The following is a 19583-nucleotide window of genomic DNA, read 5'->3' on the forward strand; positions in this document are numbered from 1 at the left end:
CCTGCACGTGACGGAGGAGCGGCGCGAGCAAGTGCCCCGCCCCCCGCCGTCCCTGCGGTGCCGGGCGCCCCTCCGCGTGCGCGGGCAGGAGCAGGGCGTGGCGGGAAGGGGCGCTGGCTCCTGCAGGCGGGGCACGCGCCCTTGTGTGGGGGAGGAGGCCCTCACATCTGGAGGGAGGGGGCATACGCCCAGGGCAGGGGAAGGATGCACATCTGGATGGGCGGGCTCGGGCCCAGGGCTTGGAGGAGGATACACATCTGGACGGGGGCATGTGCTTACGAAGGAGCATGCACATCTGGACAGGGGACCTCCGTGCCCATGTAGTAGGAAGATGCCCTATAGCGACAGGGTATCATTTTTGGGTTACCCTCCTGCGTGGCAGCCTGCAGCCGGCTGGGAAGAGATGTGACTGACAAACAGTTTCTCTGGTCTAGGCCCAGACAAAGCCTGCGGGCATTCAGTGAACAGCAACAAAATGCGTACGACTGAAGGAGAAGTGGAGAGAAATCCCTTCCCATGATACAGTTTGTAGTGATGAAATTCATTTAAAAGCAGATATTTGGGCTAAAGAGTTGAAGGACCCACTTGTGGACAAATAGCAAGTGGGGCTGGTGATCATTAAAGATCCCATGGTGCTACTGGCAAAAATAAAAGTGCTGACTCAGGTGTCTTGACCAAAATCCAGCTCGGGTAGCTGCCTTTTGCCTATTTAAGTTCCTCCTGCGATTTCAGCTAGTGTGTTATTCTTTACTTCCTGTCCTAAACAGCCGTGCTTTGTGAACCAGCTGCCCCTGTTCCATCCGGGAACAGGAGGGGCTGCACTTCAGTGGTTGATGAGGGGAGCTCTCTGCTATGGGATCTGGTGGGGTGAAAGATGCTCTAGGGAAATGCAGGACCTTACTTATGAAGGAACAGAACAATGAGAGCAGCCTTTGCTTTGCCAGCCTGTGAGCCATGGTGAAGAAGTCACAAACAGTGTCTAAAGATAAATGATCTCACAGCCAAGTGGGTTACAGGGAGCTGCAGTTAAGCTGCACAGCAGACTCACATGCAGAACACCCACTCTAAGCTTTTTTTCCCCTCTCTCACTACAGCGTGAAGCATCACCTGGAAATGATAATCTGGCAGATCAGAAATCTGTTTCTGGTCTCATCTCAAGGAGAAGTTACTCTGCAGTTTGTTGTGGGTACATAAGCATATCTTCCTCCTCGTGAAGTCATGACTGGTCGGAGGAAGGAGGGGGGAAGGCAGCACATCCTGTAAGTCAGGACTCCTAGGTTCCATTCCCAGCTCTCCCACTGACGGGCTGCTGGACCTTCCCAGCCTCCATCCCCTCGCTGTGCTTCACGTTTCGCCATCTGGGAAGTGGGTCTAAGACAGTGGTTCTCAACCAGGGGTCTGGGGCCCCCTAGGGGGCCTTGTGCAGGGGATAGGGGGGCCTCCAAACAGGGACAGCGTTAGACTCACTGGGGCCCAGGGCAGAAAGCTGAAGCCCACCGCATGGGGCTGAAGACGGGGGCCCTGAGCCCCGTCACCTGGGGTTGAAACTGAAGCCTGAGCTTCAAGGGGGCCCCTGTGGCGTGGAACCCCGGGCAATTGCCCTGCTTGCTACTCCCTAACGCCGGCCCTGGCTTTTCTGTGCAGAAAACCAGTTACTGTGGCCCAGGTGGGCCGTGGAGTTTTTTGTAGAATGTTGGTGGGGGCTCAGAAAGAAAAAGGTTGAGAACCTTTGGGCTAAGATTCCATATTTACCTGCTTCATAAGGGGGCTGGGAGGATGTGTGGGAAGTGCACTGGAAGTGCAAAGACCTATGGGGAGTATCTGGCTGGGAGTCAGGAGACCTGGGTCCTATGAAGTAGAAATAGGGGGAATTTCTCTGCTTTCCCTCTACACATGAAACATGGGGTAGGATAACTGTAAACCTTAAACGAAGTAGGGCCTCCGAAACCATGTGGGATGCCTGGCAGGATGTCAGACCGTTCCATACGCAGAGGGGCTAGAGAGAGAGAGACCTTCGAGCCTAATCCCCATAGTGCTGAGCATTTAGCTCCCACCTACTTCCATAGGAATTTACAGCGCTCAGCACCTTGCAGGATTAGACTTGTAAGAAATAAACGTTAGCCACCATCTGGTAGAAATATTCTAGACTGAGGTAGTGCCTTGGAAACAGCATACCAATAAAATACGGCTTTTAAAGGATGGCCCCTCCAAGGGGTATTGCACATCAATGGAACCTTGGAGAACCCAGAAAGAAGGAGCCAGCCTGCAGGGCGAACAGGAGGGGAGAGTGCAGTGACTGTGGCAACATTACTCTGAAGAATCTTCCCCCTCCTGGTCTGGGTTGCAAATCATTTATACAACTCGCCTGCCCACTGGCATTTTCCTTTCAATTCTTTACACGCTGCCTGCCCTGTACATTTAGGAGCATATGCTCACACCCGGGGGCGGGGGGGGGGGAGGTGTGGCTAAAGATGGATCGAACTTTAGGCAGCCCGTGTTTTAAAATGTTGGCCTAAGTGGCTTGCTCCAGGCCAGGACACTGAGTCAGAGGAAGGCTCTAGGAAGAGAACGTTTTGACTTGCAGTCCCAGAACCCTTGGAGGAAACCATCAGGGGTTGGTTAGGCTTCAAAGGGTGAGATTCAGGTAGGAAGCCTGATAAGTTATGTGGTAATTAAGGAACAAACCATGATAATAAGTAGCTCACTTTTCCATCACACCTCCTCCTCCCAACACAGGCCTATACCTGTTTTACTGGAAATGCAAGGCCGTAATGTACCTTATCGGAACTTGTTTAGTTGTTGTTGTTTTTTAGCAGCTCCACGCGACTTTCTTTTTTTAAAAAATGAATCATTTGATTATTTTTATATAAGAGGAAGTGAATGTGGCTGAAGTGGTGATGGTGTGAGATAGGACTCCTTGCTAAGGAGTGAGCCAGGAAGAGATACTCAGAGGCCTTTATATTTCCCCTTTGGTCTGTGCACACCCAGTGTGGACACATCCAACAACCCCGGCCAGCATCCTCTGCAGGGCTGAAGGCAGGACCTCTGGAGTTAAAAGCATGAACCTCAGCTGCTTAAGCTGAAGAAGCACGTATGCCCATGTAAAATGCACTCACAAGCATTAGGAGCAGCCCAATGAGAGAATTACAGGAAGAGATTTCTTAGCTCATTTCCCAATGACCCTCCCCCCCGTGCAGGATTGTTCCCAGCAGTGCATTCCCGAGGGGGGTTTCCTGTTTAATTTTAAATGCCTCCAAAAGATGCCCAGGTTCCATGGCGGGTTAGAGCGGGGAGAAGAGAATGGAGTGGGAGGAGGGGGAGACAAGGGGCTTGGTGCAGCCGAAGTCTTAGTCGGATTAAACTGGCACGGTTGGGAACTGCTGCTGCGTGCTCCATCTTGCCAGGCCGCAGGCCACCAGAAGGTGCAAGTAGACCCACATCTGCAGTGCACAGTGTCACCGTGGGGCCATATCTTCACGGGGGGACCAGCTAGTCACATGTTCTTCTCTCTAACAGGGCCCTATCCTCCCTCCTGCATGCAGCCTCAGTAACTGGGTATGCTCGGAGGAGGAACAGGCCAATCCTCTCCCCCAACAGGGAGGGGAGAGAGAGCCATGTCCATTCTGTGCTGTTGTGGCCACCCTGCACCTGCAAGGGGAATGGCTTCCTCTGCATGCCAGGGTACAGGACTTCCTCAACTGCACCCATGCCCCTTATGCAGATTCTTTCCACACTACCCGCTGGGCCGGTGAGGCCAGCATCAGGGGCAGGATTTGGCCCATGGGTTTCTTCCTAAACCCCTTATATGACACCTCAAAGGTCCCGATTTTCTCTAGCTTGATTTGTCATGTGGGATTGTTTCTTTTCTTGTGCCCGCTGTTGCTTTTGATCAGCAGCTCCTTGCAGGTGTCCCAAAGGAGGCTGGCAAACAGCCGAGCTTCTGACACTCTCTTCTTCTGAGAAGCTCACATCCTGCTTCCTTTTTTGTTTATCTTGATACAACTAGCATCATGACTACATCTCGCGGGTACAGTGCATGGCACCTTGCCTCCACAAGGGTCTCAAAGTCTTTGTGTAACGGGTTTAGTCATTGCTGAAATTCAGCCATCTCTGGAGTGGAGCACTGCATCAGCGCTAAACAACAGCTGAGGATAGGAGGTTAAAAACTGTCTCCAGCTGAAGCCGCAGAGGGATTTTAAGAAAGCCAAATATATTACCCAGATTGGAGTTTGGCCACTGGGCACGTTCACACCCTGACTCTTGCAAAAGGAGCCAGGGAATCTTTGGCAACCACAAATGGACAAGACCTTAGCATTGCGTCAAAGATGGTACCACTGACTGAACAGCTCCTCCTATCTCCATAGAGAGGGGCTGCAAATAGTAAAAGGTCAGGTGTTTCATTTTTTTGCATCACTGCTTATACTTTCCAAATGCAGTGGAGTTAACTGCAGCGGGAAGTTCCCTTGAATAGTTCAGATTGAATGGCTGGGACTGTTTGTTTTTTCCAGTGTCTTACGGCACATTGCTGCTGTGTTTTGTGTGTGCCGGGCAGCCTTTGCTTGACATCTGCCTGTACAATCTCATGTTTCCCATTCAAACCCACGCCTTTCCTTTTCAAATAATGACTAATTATTACCTCTAGCAGCAATGGATCGAAACGTCTGATCTCCTTGTAACAGCACAGCCCCTTCAGCAAAGGGGGTGTTTTCTGCATAACTTGTCCATGAGTTACCAAAGCACAGAGAGTATGCACTACAACAGACTACCAAAGGAGTTTGTGGAATCCCCATCACTGGAGGCTTTTAAGAACAGGTTGGACAGACACTTGTCAGGGATGGTCCAGGAGGTTGGACTTTTCAGGGTACCTTCCAGCCCTACATTTCTATGGGTCTATATCTGAAAACATATTGTAATGAACTGGCTAGCCCCAGTGCCCCCTATTGCATAGACTCAGAATTGCTCCTTTCTAGGCAATGGGTCTCATACTGCTGACCTGTATAGATATTTTCCCCCTCCCTCATGAGAATAGGTATAGGGTGGGGCTAAGCAGACAGCATTGCTTGGAGCAGGGGATCTGATTTCTATTACTGCTGACATATTCCCTCTGTAGCTGTGATCTGCCGCATGGTGACAGCCCTGATGCTCCTACTTGCCAATGGCTTGCTCTCAAGTCGATCCCTCCAAAAACGCCCACCTGGGATTTTACCAACCTTTTCAGAAATGGTCAGTTTGGGGCTAAGCGCATGCCAGAGAGAGTTCAGCCCAAAGGAATTATTCTGGACTATGGAGTTTGTCTAGACCAGTCTGAAAAGCCCCGGGCGACAGTTAGTTACCACTTCCTTAGGGAGACGAGGCCACAGTCAAACAGATCTCGCTGCCAGGCTGGTTCTTGCCTCTTGATCGCTGCACCCCGTTGTGCTAGGTCAGTGGTTCTCAGCCAGGGGTACGTGTACCCCTGGGGGTACACAGAGCTCTTCCAGGGGGCACATCAACTTATCTAGATATTTGCCCAGTTTTACAACAGGCTCCACTGGCCAAGTTGGTACAAAGTAAAATTTCATACAGACAGTGACTTGTTTATATGGCTTTATATACCATACACTGAAATGTACGGACAATATCTATATTCCAATTGATTTATTTTATTATATAGGGTAAAAAGGAGACAGTCAGCCATTTTCATCACTAGTATGCTGTAACACTCTTGTATTTTATGTCTGAGTTTGTAAGCAAGTAGTTTCTAAGTGATGTGAAACTCGAGGGTCCGCGAGACAAATCAGACCCCTGAAAGGGGTACAGTCGTCTGGAAAGGTCAAGACCCACTGGGCTGGATGCTGTACAGATGCATAACAACACAGTACCAGTCCCAAGGGACCGGGCCTCCACCACGGAGCAATCACATCATTGCTGAGAAGCAGGGCTAGGTTTCTGAGCACACGCCAGGCCCCTGTGACACAGTTTCTGGAAGCACCACGATTAAACCCACTGGGCCTGCCTTCCTAGGGCTCTGTTGTCACAGCTAGGCCACCTTCCCTCATACATGGAGACCACACACTACGCATCTGAAACCCTTTCAATCACCGCAAACCGAAGAGAGGAAGCAGCCTGCCCTGAGCTTGCACTCATCAGAACCTCAGGAACATTCACTTTGCAGGAGGGATTGGATGGTTATAACCTCAATAAAGCTAGAGGAAGGAGCTCGTCAGGGCCCAACCCTGCTCACACAAGTGGGCCTTACAGGAGTGGTCTAATTAATTGCCTAATTAAAGCTTCCAGAGTAGGGCCCTTATTCTGGAACCTATGCTAGGTGCAGATAAAGGATGCTCAGCATTTGTGAATAAACTTGGATGGTAGGAGATGGTGGGGAGGGCTGTCTAGCTAGATTTGAAGCCTTGTGGTCCTGCCCTGCAGAGACATTAAAGATCCCGGTGTAATTTTTCTGTGCTGGAAGCTTGCCTTGCTCTCCTGTCCCTTATCCCATTGCGCACTGTGTACCGACCGAGCGCCCAGCTGCTGCTCTCTCCTCCAGAGGTGGCTGCATTTCAGTGGTGAAGTGATCCCAGAAGCCAAATCCTGATCGTTTTACTCACACAAGCAGCCCCACTGACATCAACGGAGAGGGGGAAGTCCCTGTCGGTATTCCCATGAGTCAGGGGAGAAGGAACAGGCCTACAGAGTTCTGCAGCGCCTTGGGGTCCTGCAGGCCAGAGAAAGGTTGAAAAGGGCTTCCAGCAGGAAGGCTGGTTTGGGGGTTAACACTGGATGGGAACTAAGGAGGTCTGCGGCTCTGCCACAGACACCCATTGTGACCTTGGGTACGTCACTTAAGGTGTGGCTACAAATGCTCAGAGTGAGTCTATCAGCCCAAGTAGACCGACTCGCGCTAGCATGTTAAAAATGGCCGAGTGAACGTTGCAGCTTGGGTGGGGACTTGGGCCAGTCCCCCAAGCTCAGACCCCGAGGATCCCAGGGCTAGCCCAAGCTGCAGTGCCAGCTGCCACGTCCACACTGTTGTTTCGGCCGCTTTAGCTTGAGCCCTCTCATGCGCATCTGTTGCGTCGGGTAGAGGGTCGCTCCCAGTTGCAGCCTTGACTTACCCGGCATGTCTTGGGGATGGGCCTCTGTGACCCGTCTGTCAAACGGAGCTAGAGTGACCAGACAGAAAGTGTGAAAAATCGGGACGGGGGCTGTGAGTAATAGGAGCCTAAAGAAGAAAAAGTCTCAAATATTGGCACTGTCCCTATAAAATTGGGACATCTGGTCACCCTAAAGGCAGCTAATAATCTCTCCTTTGTCTGGCTTGTCGATGTAGACTGCAAGCTCTCTGGGGAAAGGCTTGTCTCTAATGTGCAGCCCCCGGCCTGTTGGAGCTCAGTCTTGGTTGTCGCCTCTAGGTGCAATTGCAGTACAAATTATAACTAACTAGTATTATTGCTGTCCTGCAGATTCATTGCTGGGTGAAGACAATAAGCAGTTTAATTCATTAGCACTCCCCTGATTTTTGTCATACAAAATCTCTTTGTGTATTTGGTGTTTACTCCTTTAAAATATACAAATGCCCCCAGGCTCCTGCTGCTTCTTACTCTCAGCTGTGCTCTGAGCAGCCTGGCCCTCTTTCCCCGCAGGGTCCGCTGTGCTTCATGCAAATCAGCAGCACAAACCCTCATAATTTCTGAGAAATATTTGAAAAGCAGCAAGCATTCTGTGCCTTTATTTGCAAACACTATTAACCATTTCCTGTTCCTGCCCCAGCCAGCCACTGCTGCTGCCATCTGATCAAATGTGCATTCAGTGGCTCCAATGTAAACGGAAAAAAAGATTCTCAGAGGGCTGCAGATTTCTATCTCTGAAATTTACAATCCCTAAGTCCTTCTTGCCCTCCTAGGGAGCTAAATGGAATGCAGGAGCAACTGTCATCATTGGGGCTACTCTGTACCCCAAGGACCCGGGTACCACGTCTTGGAGACAAGGCCTGATGGGTCCTAATAACCACTCAGGTTTATCGATGGGCTGGCAGGAAAGGGGGCAGGTACCATAGGTACAGAGTCTTAAAGAGTTACAGAGTTAAAGAGCTCCCCCATGAGTGCCGGGTGATGTCCAGCAATCAGCCTAGTCCACAGGCAGCTCTGTGCGCCACTCCGAGGGCTTCTCTCCAGCTCCCTGATGCCACGTGGCTCCCTCTCCCAAAGAGAGCCCAGCCACCTCCTGGTTCAGGACCTTTTCCTTTCCCTGGCCAGGGGAAGGGGAAGCGCAGTGGGGAAAGGGCTGAGGAGAGTTGTGATCCCCTGCTTTGCAGATCCATCACATGGGCCTGCAAATTCCAGCTGTGACCGAGAACGTCTGGGGTGTGACGAAGGCTGCATTTTTGTTGGTCTCCCAAGAGTCCCCAATTTTGATGTTCCTTAAAAAAATATCTGTGACATTTTTAGCCACTCTGGGCCTGATGCCAAGCCTGTGGAAATGGTGGCAGAGGGACCTGCTCACAACGGGGGACTGTGAGCTTTGCATACAGGCAATGGGGTGCAACAGTCCGCGCTGAACAATTTCACAGAGAGCCTAGGGCCTGCTCCAACTCCCAGTGGCGTCAGCCGGAGTCTTCCCCTGGGAGTTCCATGAGGGGGGATCGGGTGCCCTGGAGACCTTGCATGTTTAACACTTTCCTTGCTGGAGGGGACTGAAGAACGCCAGCCACTCACTCTCCTAATGACAGCTAGGGCTCCGGGGTATGGTCACAGTAGGTGGGTGGGGTCCCTAGATTAGTACAGAAATACGACAGCCTCATCAGAATTATTATAGAATCATAGGATTGTCATATTAGCTATTTATCTATTTGTATGTTTGAACTGGTTGAGATTGTTCACAGGTTTTGTTGCTGAAAAATGGCCTTTTTTGGTACCAAAAAAAAAAAAAATTCATTTCCTGTCTCTTTTGGATGAAAGCTGATTTTTTTTTCATTTTTTTGCTTCCCCCCGTCTCTTCCTTTTTCTCTCTCCTCCTCTTTTTCCTTTACCATCTTTCAGAGTCCAAGTGAAAACAAGGAGAGAAATCATGGGAAGGGGAGGAATCGGGGGTGGAAAGAAGAACTGATAACTTAGAATGTTCTGTACTGAAAAGTTTCGTTAAAAACCCTATGGAAATGTTGGGAAAGTTCTTTTCGAAAACTTCAAACTAAACTTTGCAAAACCTTTGCTTTGATTTTTTGACCAGCTCTATTCTTTCTTTCCTTTCTATGCTCTATACTGTGCCCACCCTTGTAATCTCTTTGTGCCTTACTGTTTTCATAGGATTCCAGCAAAAAAAATAAAATAAAAAAAAATGCCATGGTTGTGGCTTAGGAAGAACTTTCTGGTTAGCCAATTTGTAGTTATCCAAATGTAGCAAAAATCATGTTTTTCACCCGTTTTTGGTTGCTACTGTTTCAGAATGGAAGAGGTGGTAAGGCAAATTCTGATCTCAGAGGCGCTGGTGTAAAACCTGGAGTGAGTCCTTTGAGCTGGTTGTTTTAAGCTGGTGATTCATGGTGCAGTGGTGATGGACAGAAGGACTCAAATCACCTTTTAAAAATACATATTAAAAGTGTAAAACAACAATCATGCCTATCCAGCCATTTGGTCATGCACCAACTGGCTATTTCTTCCTCTTAGAGAGAGATGACCTAATAAGGAAAGTTTGCCAGGAGTTCAGCGGGGTTTGAGCAGTTTCTGTTATGTACTGAATAGATGTGACATTACCAAAAATGTCAGGTATTTCTGAAAGGGAAAATAATTACATCTGGGTGATAGTTATCAAAGCACTGCTAGAATAATACCTGGCTATTTGTGCTCTATTTGCAAGGCTAGCAGTTACCGCATTAGTCATGTAGGCGTTTGTTTATAGCTCACGTGGATCGATTGACTACAGCTCCTTCTGGGTACCGCTGCAAAGCTGCTAGACTCGAACACGGAGCTGCATTATGGCAAGGTGCAGCCAATACTCGTGCACACCGGCCGCTTGGCATCTGCTCCAAAACCCTTCTGGATGTGGGGTCCGGACGCTGCACAGAGTATTGCCCATGGCCAGGCTGTCCTAGGCAGTGAGTGGCGCTGTCCTTTTCCCATTGGGGTTTGCAAGAGAGGGGGACACGGGCTGATTACATTGCACTTCAGGCCCCTCCCCTGTAAAGCGGGGACAAGAATACTTGCTTGTCTCCTGGTGGCGACGGCCAAATGGTTAGATTTCAAAATGCCTCCAAAGCACGTTGGGTGGATGCTAGAGAAGGGGAAAAGGGTGTAAGAAGCCCATGGCCATGAAGGATCTTCATGGTGGCCCCTGTGCTGGACTCTCCGGCCACTGAGCATTTCACAGAAATGGTGAGGATAGAACCCAGACCTTCTTTTTCCAAAAGCGCAGGCCACTGCCCCCTGAGCAGAAGGAAAATCTCTTTCGCCACTATAAGGCCTTTGACACACAGCTGAGCTGTTCTGATTCCATCTAGCAGAGCGGAGTGATAGCCCGTGGTCTGACCCCAAGCCCACTGAAGTCTTTCCATCGATGACAGTGAGCTCGGGATAGGCCCGGAGTCACCAGCCAGTTTACCGTATGATATTATTGCTAACGGAAACATGTTTTGTAGCAAAGGCGCTTTTTATTCTCTTGCAAACACGCCCACCACTTGCTCAGCCCCCTCGCCCCTTGCTCGCCCCCTCACCCCCGTGGCCATGCCTGCTGCTGTTCCAGCCCACCGAGCTCCATCTTATTTGTTAAAACTAAACAGGGAAAAATGTTCTTCCGATAGGGTCCCGGTTTTCGACCAGAAGACCCAGTTGAAAATGGACCCTGGCGGCTCTGGTCAGCATCGGGCCGTTAAAAGTCCGGTCGGTGGTGCTGCACGGCTAAGGCAGACAAGTCCCTCCTGTCCTGGCACCGGACAGTGACCAGCTTCCTTTTGTGATGAAAAAGGAAACATGTTACGCTGGGAAAAAGAGTTGATATGTGTCTGGATTTGCCCTGGACAATCTGCTTGTCTTTTCTATTCAAATGATTTCCCACAAAGCTCGGCGTAGAAATTACGTATTTTTTCTGTAAAAATGCCTATAATTTTGTCTGCAGATAAATATGATGCTGTGATGAAGAAAGGCACTGGCCATTCAATTAATTGCTCGTTAAAGACAAGTTATACATACTAGGGCACATCAGCTGCATTTCTAAACAAACAGCAACCTGCTACACAGACCATACACATTCTTCTCTACAAGTAATTGTTGCCCTGGCATCTAGGGCCACAGGAAATAAAATCGAAACACAGGTAACAGCCCAGAGCATGAATTTTGCCTGAGTCAAATGGAACCCTCACGTCAAAATTTCTGAGTTCTGGTCTAAATTTAGAAGCTGTTAAGTTTTGAGTGGATACAGCAGTTTCTCCACCCCAGCCGAAAACAATTCCCTTGCTCCTTATTTTTAGAGCATGTGCTGGAAAGTTTGAGCAATCGTGCTATGGTTTGAATCAGACTCAGACTTTCAATGCATAGTTATAATGTCATAATGTGGGCACGCAGCAGTATATAGAGATGAGCCCTATCTGAGATACAGTGTAACGATTTGTACTTCTGGAGCATCTTGCATCTACAGATACCCACGCACTAATTAACCCTCACCACCTCCATTAGATGCAGGAGGTTATTACCTCCATTTTACAGGTGGTGAAACTGAGGCACAGAGAGATCCCACACAAGTCTGTGGAAGAGTCAGGAATAGAACCAGGTCTCCTAACTCCCAGTCCTGGGCTTTGACCATGAGATTGTCTTACCTCTGATATTTAATTACTAGAACTGGTTGAATTATTTGTTGTGAATAAGTTGTTGGACACAGTTAGCCCTGTTTGATTGCCAAATATTCACCAACAAGTCCTGATTATGCAAATGTCTTTGTTATCCATAAATGTCCATTACCTTGTTTGGTCCAACAATACCTGCGCTATGGAATGTTTGTGAACTTCAACTGGTTCGTTATTCAGGCTGGGTGATTGGTCCCTTACATCACATGGTATTGCTTCTAGGTTCCGGATTGGATGATGCAAACTTTTAAACAGGAAACAAACAAACAAACACACACTCCTGTTCACATGCAGATGTGGGTGTCTGTTAGGGTTGCCAACTTTCTACTCGCACAAAACTGAACACTTTTGCCCCTTCTCTGAGGCCCCGCCCCCACTCACACCACCCCCCTTCTCTCTGTCGCTCGCTCTTCCCACCCTCACTCACTTGCTCATTTTCATTGGGCTGGCTCATGGGGTTGGGGTGTGGGAGGGGGTGAGGGCTCCAGTTGGGGGTGCGGGCTCCAGGGTGGAGCCAGAAATGAGGAGTTCAGGGTGTGGGAGGTGGCTCCGGGCTGAAGCAGTGGGTTGGGATACAAGAGGGAGTACAGGCTCTGGGCTGGAGGTGCAGGTTCTGGGGTGGGGCCAGAAATGAGGGGCTCAGAGTGCGGGAGAGGGCTCTGGGTGTGAGGTGGTGTGAGGTAGTACCTGGGGGTGCAGACTCTGGGGCGGGCCTGAGGATGAGGGATTCGGGGTGTATGAGGGTGCTCCAGGCTGGGACTAAGGGGGTTTGGAGGGCGGGAGGGGGATCAGGGCTGGGGCACGGTGTTGGGGTGGGGCGGGAGGTGAGGGCTATGGCTGGGGGTGCGGGCTCTGGGGTGGATCTGGGGATGAGGGGTTTGGGGTGCAGGAGGATGCTCCAGGCTGGGACCAAGGGGTTTGGACGGTAAGAGGGGGATCAGAGCTAGGGAAGGGGTGTGGGGGCGGGGGAGGGCGGGTTGGAGGCTTCGATGGCACTTACTTCAAGCAGCTCCTGGAAGCAGCAGCATGTCCCCTCTCTGGCTCCTACGCAGAGGCATGGCCAGGCAGCTCTGCATGCTGCTCCATCTGCAGGCGCCGCTCCCATTGGCCATGGTTCCTAGGGAGTTCCCCAGGAGAGCCCTGCTCCAGCCAAGCTGCTTCTTGGAGCACTCCCCTGCAACAGAGCTCTTTCAGCCTTTATAGGAATGACCTGATCCCTCCCCAGCTGGGTCTGACAAGCCTACCAGGCCCAAACACTTGTTCTTAAAGGGGCCTGTAGCGAGGTTAGCCGGGGGCTTGTCCCTCTCCAGGGCGGCGGGGAACCACACCGCCTCACTACGCACTGTTGATGTCTTGGGGGAATTAGTCCGGCGCGGCCCATATGGAAGCAGAAATAAGCACAGTAAGCCGGGCCCTAGGTCAGCGCGGGCGATAATGAGGCAGGCGCGCAGGCTCTCAGGCAAGGGCAGAGCAGTAGCAATACAAATGGTAGCAATAAGCCCAGGCCTCCAAAGGGCCTGAGAGAGGGGGAGACTGTCACCTGCGAGTGGGGTGGTGGGGGGGACACAGGGCCTCCCACTCCTCTGCATCCCAGCCCAGGGCCCTAGCAGCAGTAGACGACCCGCTGCTCCGTCAGTGGGGATCCCGGCCGCAACACACCGACATGGGCTCTGGCAGTGCTGCAGCCAGACTCGGGTCGGCTGCCCGCGGGCTACTTCCTTCCTCCCCCTCTTGTAGTACCTAGGTCAGGGTGGTGTCCTCCAGGGGGTCCAGCACCTGGGGTTCCTCCGGGTAGCTGGTGACAGGCAGGCCTGACAACTCCTCCCGGCAGCTGGTACGGGACAGGCCCGGCAACTCCTCCCGGTAGCTGGCATGGGACAGGCCCGGCAACTCCTCCTGGTAGCTGGCACGGGACAGGCCCGGCAGCTCCTCCCGGTAGCTGGTACGGGACAGGCCCGGCAGCTCCTCCCGGTAGCTGGCACGGGACAGGCCCGGCAGCTCCTCCCCGTAGCTGGTACGGGACAGGCCCGGCAACTCCTCCCGGTAGCTGGTACGGGACAGGCCCGGCAACTCCTCCCGGTAGCTGGTACGGGACAGGCCCGGCAACTCCTCCCGGTAGCTGGTACGGGACAGGCCCGGCAGCTCCTCCCGGTAGCTGGTACGGGACAGGCCCGGCACCTCCTCCCGGTAGCTGGTACGGGACAGGCCCGGCAACTCCTCCCGGTAGCTGGTACGGGACAGGTCCGGCAACTCCTCCCGGTAGCTGGTACGGGACAGGCCCGGCAACTCCTCCCGGTAGCTGGTACGGGACAGGCCCGGCAACTCCTCCCGGTAGCTGGTACGGGACAGGCCCGGCAGCTCCTCCCGGTAGCTGGTACGGGACAGGCCCGGCACCTCCTCCCGGTAGCTGGTACGGGACAGGCCCGGCAGCTCCACCTGGTACGGGACAGGCCCGGCAACTCCTCCCGGTAGCTGGTACGGGACAGGCCCGGCAACTCCTCCCGGTAGCTGGTACGGGACAGGCCCGGCAGCTCCTCCCGGTACCTGGTACGGGACAGGCCCGGCAGCTCCTCCCGGTAGCTGGTACGGGACAGGCCCGGCAACTCCTCCTGGTAGCGGGTGCAGGGCAGGTCGGCCAGTAGTTGGGTGCACCGTGGGGGTTTCCCAGTCACAGTCTGGGCCAGAGGCGTCTGGCCTCCCCGGCGGCTGTCTCTCAAGTGAGTTCTGAGGCCGAGCCTTTATACTTCTGGGGCACCGCCTGACCCTCTGAGGGGTGGGTTCAGAGCTCCTAGCTCCGCCCACTCCGGTGTCCGGAAGGTCTCGTCCCTCTTCGGGGCGGCGGGGAACCACACCGCCTCACTACAGGGCCCTACCTCAGAACAGAGCTGGTGGCCTTAAAAGGGGAAGACCACCCATTACAGCAACCCTTGAAATGCAGCCACCTCTGGGGTGGAATGTTGCAGTCATATTGCACTAGCATCCCTCCAGGACTGATTTTAGGAGTGGGAGAGTGAAGAAGGGTTTTTTTGAGGTTGCCCATCATCATGAAATCTGGGCTGCCAGAATGAGTCAAAAGTTTGCATGGGAGGCCCAGTGGTGTGGATTGGATTGGCCCAGGTGGACTTAGGGGTCCTGGGAGAGCCCAGGCGTTCCACACTCACCCTGCAGTGACAGCTGCTGCAGCTCCAGTCCTGCATAGCTGGCTGGGCTCAGCTCCCACTCTGGGCGTTGTGACCTGATGCACAGGACTGTAGTTCCACTCAGGTTTGGCCCATCCACTCCTCTATCATGATGACTGGGGGGTGGGAGGGTGGAGACGGGAGGGCAGCCAACAAAATTCTCTGTTACTCAAACACTCTAGGGGCACCCACCTTTACCCTTCTGTTGCCTCAGGGCGTAACCTTACAAGCTGCGGGTTTGCGGGGTCTTTTACCAGAGAAAGAGCCTTACACAGTAGTACCCTTCTTAACCTCTCTTTATTACCAAAACAACAGAATACATATACTAAACATACAGTGCTCACCACTCCCAGTCTCAATAAGACAGATGAACTTTTCTTGATGGCCAGTCAGGATCAGATCACCTGGGGAATTCCAGTTCCTGCAGGGTGTCATTGGCGGAGCGTTGAGGTCTGACAGTTCTGGGGCTGTGTCCTGGAGTTGGGTCCCAAAAACTTTTTGGACCCCAGTTTATATAGTGAAACTTGAGCCTTGCTTAGCTGGACTGTAACCAATCATTGTACTAAAATATTACTAACCAGTCCTAACATTGTAACAAAATTCTCCAACCAATCATACCCCACCAGCTCAATTAATTTACACCTAGCAAAATTAATTATGTAACAGACAGAAACAATCAAAGAACCAGACAGAGACCATACAGATAAACACTGGAGAAGTGGGGACCATAATGACAAAACAGTAAAGAAATGAGGATTTCACAACCACAACCACTGAAAAGTGATTTCTTGCCCGACAGGATGCTGTCAAACTAAGTTTTCTTTAACCATCTTAAGATCTGTTTGTTTATCTGGTGATGGTGGGTGCCGTTAGGCCAGGAGCCTTCTTAACAGCCCAATATTACCTTGTGCCAGGTTGTAATGGCCACACACACAAATTCGGGCTGGGGGCCAGGCCAAACCTGAGTGGCGCTGTGACCCCGGAGGTCACAACGCCCAGGGGGAGCGGGGAGCTGAGCTCAGCTAGCCCTCGTTGAGAGCCACTGTAGTAGAGCTCCAGGAGGATTTTAGGGAAGCAGAATATAGTTACCCCAATTGAGAACTAGCCAGTGCCCCAGGCTACCACTTCAGCTCTGTGGTAAAACCCAGTGGGCCGGGAATGGCTGCAGGGTTGCAGTTAACATCTCCCCCAGCTGGGGGCACAAGAAAAGCAGAAGTTGTGGGGAAAAGTCGCAGATCGGGTTTGACATTTCAAGCCCTTTTTTGGCCTCTTTCCCCCCAAACTCAGCGGCTGATTCAGTGCCTCCCCCCACAGACACACACGCTCACGTGCGATCAAAGGCCTCGCGTTTAGTACAATCAGACTTTTTTTCCACAGCTGGTAAAATCTAATCGAACAAGCCCGGTTAGAGTGGGCAGCAGCCGCACGGGGTAAAATGCAGCCGAAAGCTGGTGCCCGGGGAGCCTGGCCTCTGTGATATTTCAGAGGTTTCTACCTTGTGCTAAAGGAAGATGCCCTTGTAGTGGCATTCTTTGCCATGCGTGCAGGAAAAGAAGACAAGGGAAAAATCAAACCGACCAGCAAGGGTTGCCAAACCACCGGAAAGCTGCTGCTGGGGTGTTGCTGTGTGACTGCACTGGGGCGGGAGAGAAGGCAGGGGAATATCTGAGGGGTTTGTGGAGGGGCAGCACTCCAGAATCGGGGTGGGCGTGGGGGGAAGGCAGAATGGGGTGCTGGAGAGGCCCGTGAACGAGCAACAGTTGCTGGAATCTTCAAGCGAGTGCGCTGGGAGCAGGGCCAGATTAACCCATCCCTGGGCTCTAGGCAGATAGACACTTCTCCCAGCCGGGGCGGATGGCGAGTGAGCCTGCCCCACACACCCCATAGTGGCGGCTCCTGTCCCATGGGGCTGGGCCCGGGTCCCTGCTCTGGGGTTGTGACCTGGTGCATAGGGTTCTAGCCCTGCTCAGGTTTCGGCAGCTCATCTGCGTGTGAGTGAGGCAGGCCGTACCCATCACTAAGGTCTTGCGCATTGTCCACATTTAGGACCAATTTTCAAGTGTTCATAAAAACCCCAAGCCCCAAACCCCTAGAACAAAAACAGGCTGGATTTTTGATTGACACTTGAAACCCTCCAACTCGCTTAGATAGATGCTAGAGAGAAGGAGCCTCTTTTTTAAGGTTATGGTGAGGCCCCAAATCTCCAAAGAACGCTCTTTCTTGTGAGATTTTGACCCAAGATGGCAGAAATCTCACAAGCTCACCTGAGCGCGCACCATTTCCGCGGCAGATGGTGGCTGACCTTTCAAGAAAGCAGAACGCAAGATTTCCTTGCCATTAAGTTCTGTCTCAGAACACTAGCCCAGATTCAGCCTCAGGTCTAAACCAGAGCCCTGGCGTAATGGGTTTCCCTTCGCCGCGAGTGCGCTTCCTCCTGGCCAGGCATCTAAGGAATCTGCCTGATCTGACGCCTGCTTCTGTCTCTCGTTTGTGCTGCGTCCCCGTTCACGCCCCGGGAGCTGCAGTGCCCCCTGTTGGTGGCTTGGTCCTCCCTCCAGCCAGGTCACCACAGGTTTTCCCCTTCTGGGGTTTCAGAGTCTCACTGGACTGGACTGGCTGTGCAGGTATTGTTCCCGGCAGTCCTCCAATTCAAGGCTATGCCACTTTGTCAGTGGCTGTTAGGGGGAACCCTGGCCTGCCCGCTACTCTGGGTTCCAGCCCAGGGACCCTCACAGCCAAGGTGTGCTCCATCCCAAACCTTGCTGCTGTGTCCCTGGACTGCTTTCTACTCGTCTCTGTCACATTTCCTTATCCATCACCCTTCTGGTACGCCCTTCTCTCAGGGACAGGAGCCCAGGGCTTCTGTTCACCCCCTGGGTCTCTCCTTTCCTCTCTAAGCCCAGAGACTGCCTGCAGCTCCCTGCTACTACAAATTTCCGATCTTTATCATCCTTTCCCAACTTCTCTCCCACCCAAGCTTCATCAGTAATTTATAAACCCCTGGGCCTCCCCCCAGGTGCACCTGTAAAGGTTCATTAGCTTCTTCTGGGCCACATTAACCCTTTCAGGGCTGATGTGGGGTGAACATCCCATCAGACCTACGTTAGATCTACTCCAGCCCCAGTCTGAAATCTTACCATTTGTCCCATCTCTAATTAGCAGGCTGGCTCCTGTGCCATCTAAACCAGTGGCTCCCAACCTTTCCAGACGACTGTACCCTTTTCAAGAGTCTGATTTGACTCATGTACCCTCAAGTTTCACCTCACTTAAAAACTACTTGCCTACAAAATCAGACATAAAAAAATACAAAAGTGTCCCTGCACACTATTACTGAAAAATGGCCGACTTTCTCATTTTTACCATATAATTATAAAATAAATCAATTGGAATATCAATATTGTCCTTACATTTCAGAGTATAGTATATAGGAGCAGTAGAAACAAGTCTTTATCTGTATGAAATTTTAGTTTGTACTGACTTCGCTGGTGCTTTTTATGGAGCCTGTTGTAAAACTAGGCACATATCTAGGTGAGTTGATGTACCCCCCGGGGAAGACCTCTGTGTACCCCCAGGAATACATGCACCCTTGGTTGAGAACCACTGACCTAGACCACTCTGCTGCTGGATTTGAATGCTGTCACCGAGCACAACAGCAAGCACGGAAATTTCTCAGATTACATTGACAAACAAGAACAAATCATGAATTTTCCCCCGAGACTCTCTAGAGGTAATGAGATTCCATTCAAGAGATGCAGGAAGAACCATAGAACGGGGCGGTTTCATCATAGTTGATTTCCTATGCAAATGTTAGTCAGCACAGCAGCCACATAGAAGCAAAGTGGGTCAAGGTGGAAAAGACCCATGTGCTATAGATCCTCTATCTAATCATCTGTCATAGGTTTTTCTAAGGCCCCTCGCACTGTGGTATCTAATTGTCCTCTAGCCCTCTTCCTTGCCAAACTGGCCTTAAGATTTTCTGTATACACTTCCCTTGTGTGTGGGGGAAGCACCTTCTTCTAGATATAACATTTATCTTTAGTCCTCTTCATTTTAGACAGTTATAGTCTGGGAGATGGGATGGCAGAAAAATCTACCATCATCATCTTCTTCAAGCTCTTGAGTGTGGGCACAGCCTGGTACTCTTGTTGGCAGTCTCAGGTCATGAAAATCTCTCTCTCTTTCTGTCCCTGTCTTTCCCTGGATAACTCAGAGGACTGACAATGGCCTGTAGGTTGTAGGTCTGAATCCAGGCCAGGTGGGTGATGAATCAAAATGGCTGCCATCGAATGGCTGTTCGGCCTACGTGAACTGAGTCTGGTGGCCTCACTCCAGTTCCCCGTCGACAAGTGTCCCCATCTCGAGCCATTGGCACGAGCTAATGCCCCAGCTGGGAATCTCAGCGGAGAAGCCAAGGAGTAAATGGAGACCGGGGGGTCCGAGAGACCCTTTCCGCTAGAGGTGACCACTTAAGGGCAAAGGCTGAGGGGACCTGGTGGGAGCTTAGGGGAAGTGTGATGTATCTGCTGTCTGGATAAACAGAGGAGTCCCGTCTCTGGGGCTGTCAGGCCAGGAGCTGTCACCAGCCCTATAAA

Source organism: Mauremys mutica, chromosome 9 (genome assembly GCF_020497125.1).
Source record: "Mauremys mutica isolate MM-2020 ecotype Southern chromosome 9, ASM2049712v1, whole genome shotgun sequence".
NCBI classification, from domain to species: Eukaryota; Metazoa; Chordata; order Testudines; family Geoemydidae; genus Mauremys; species Mauremys mutica.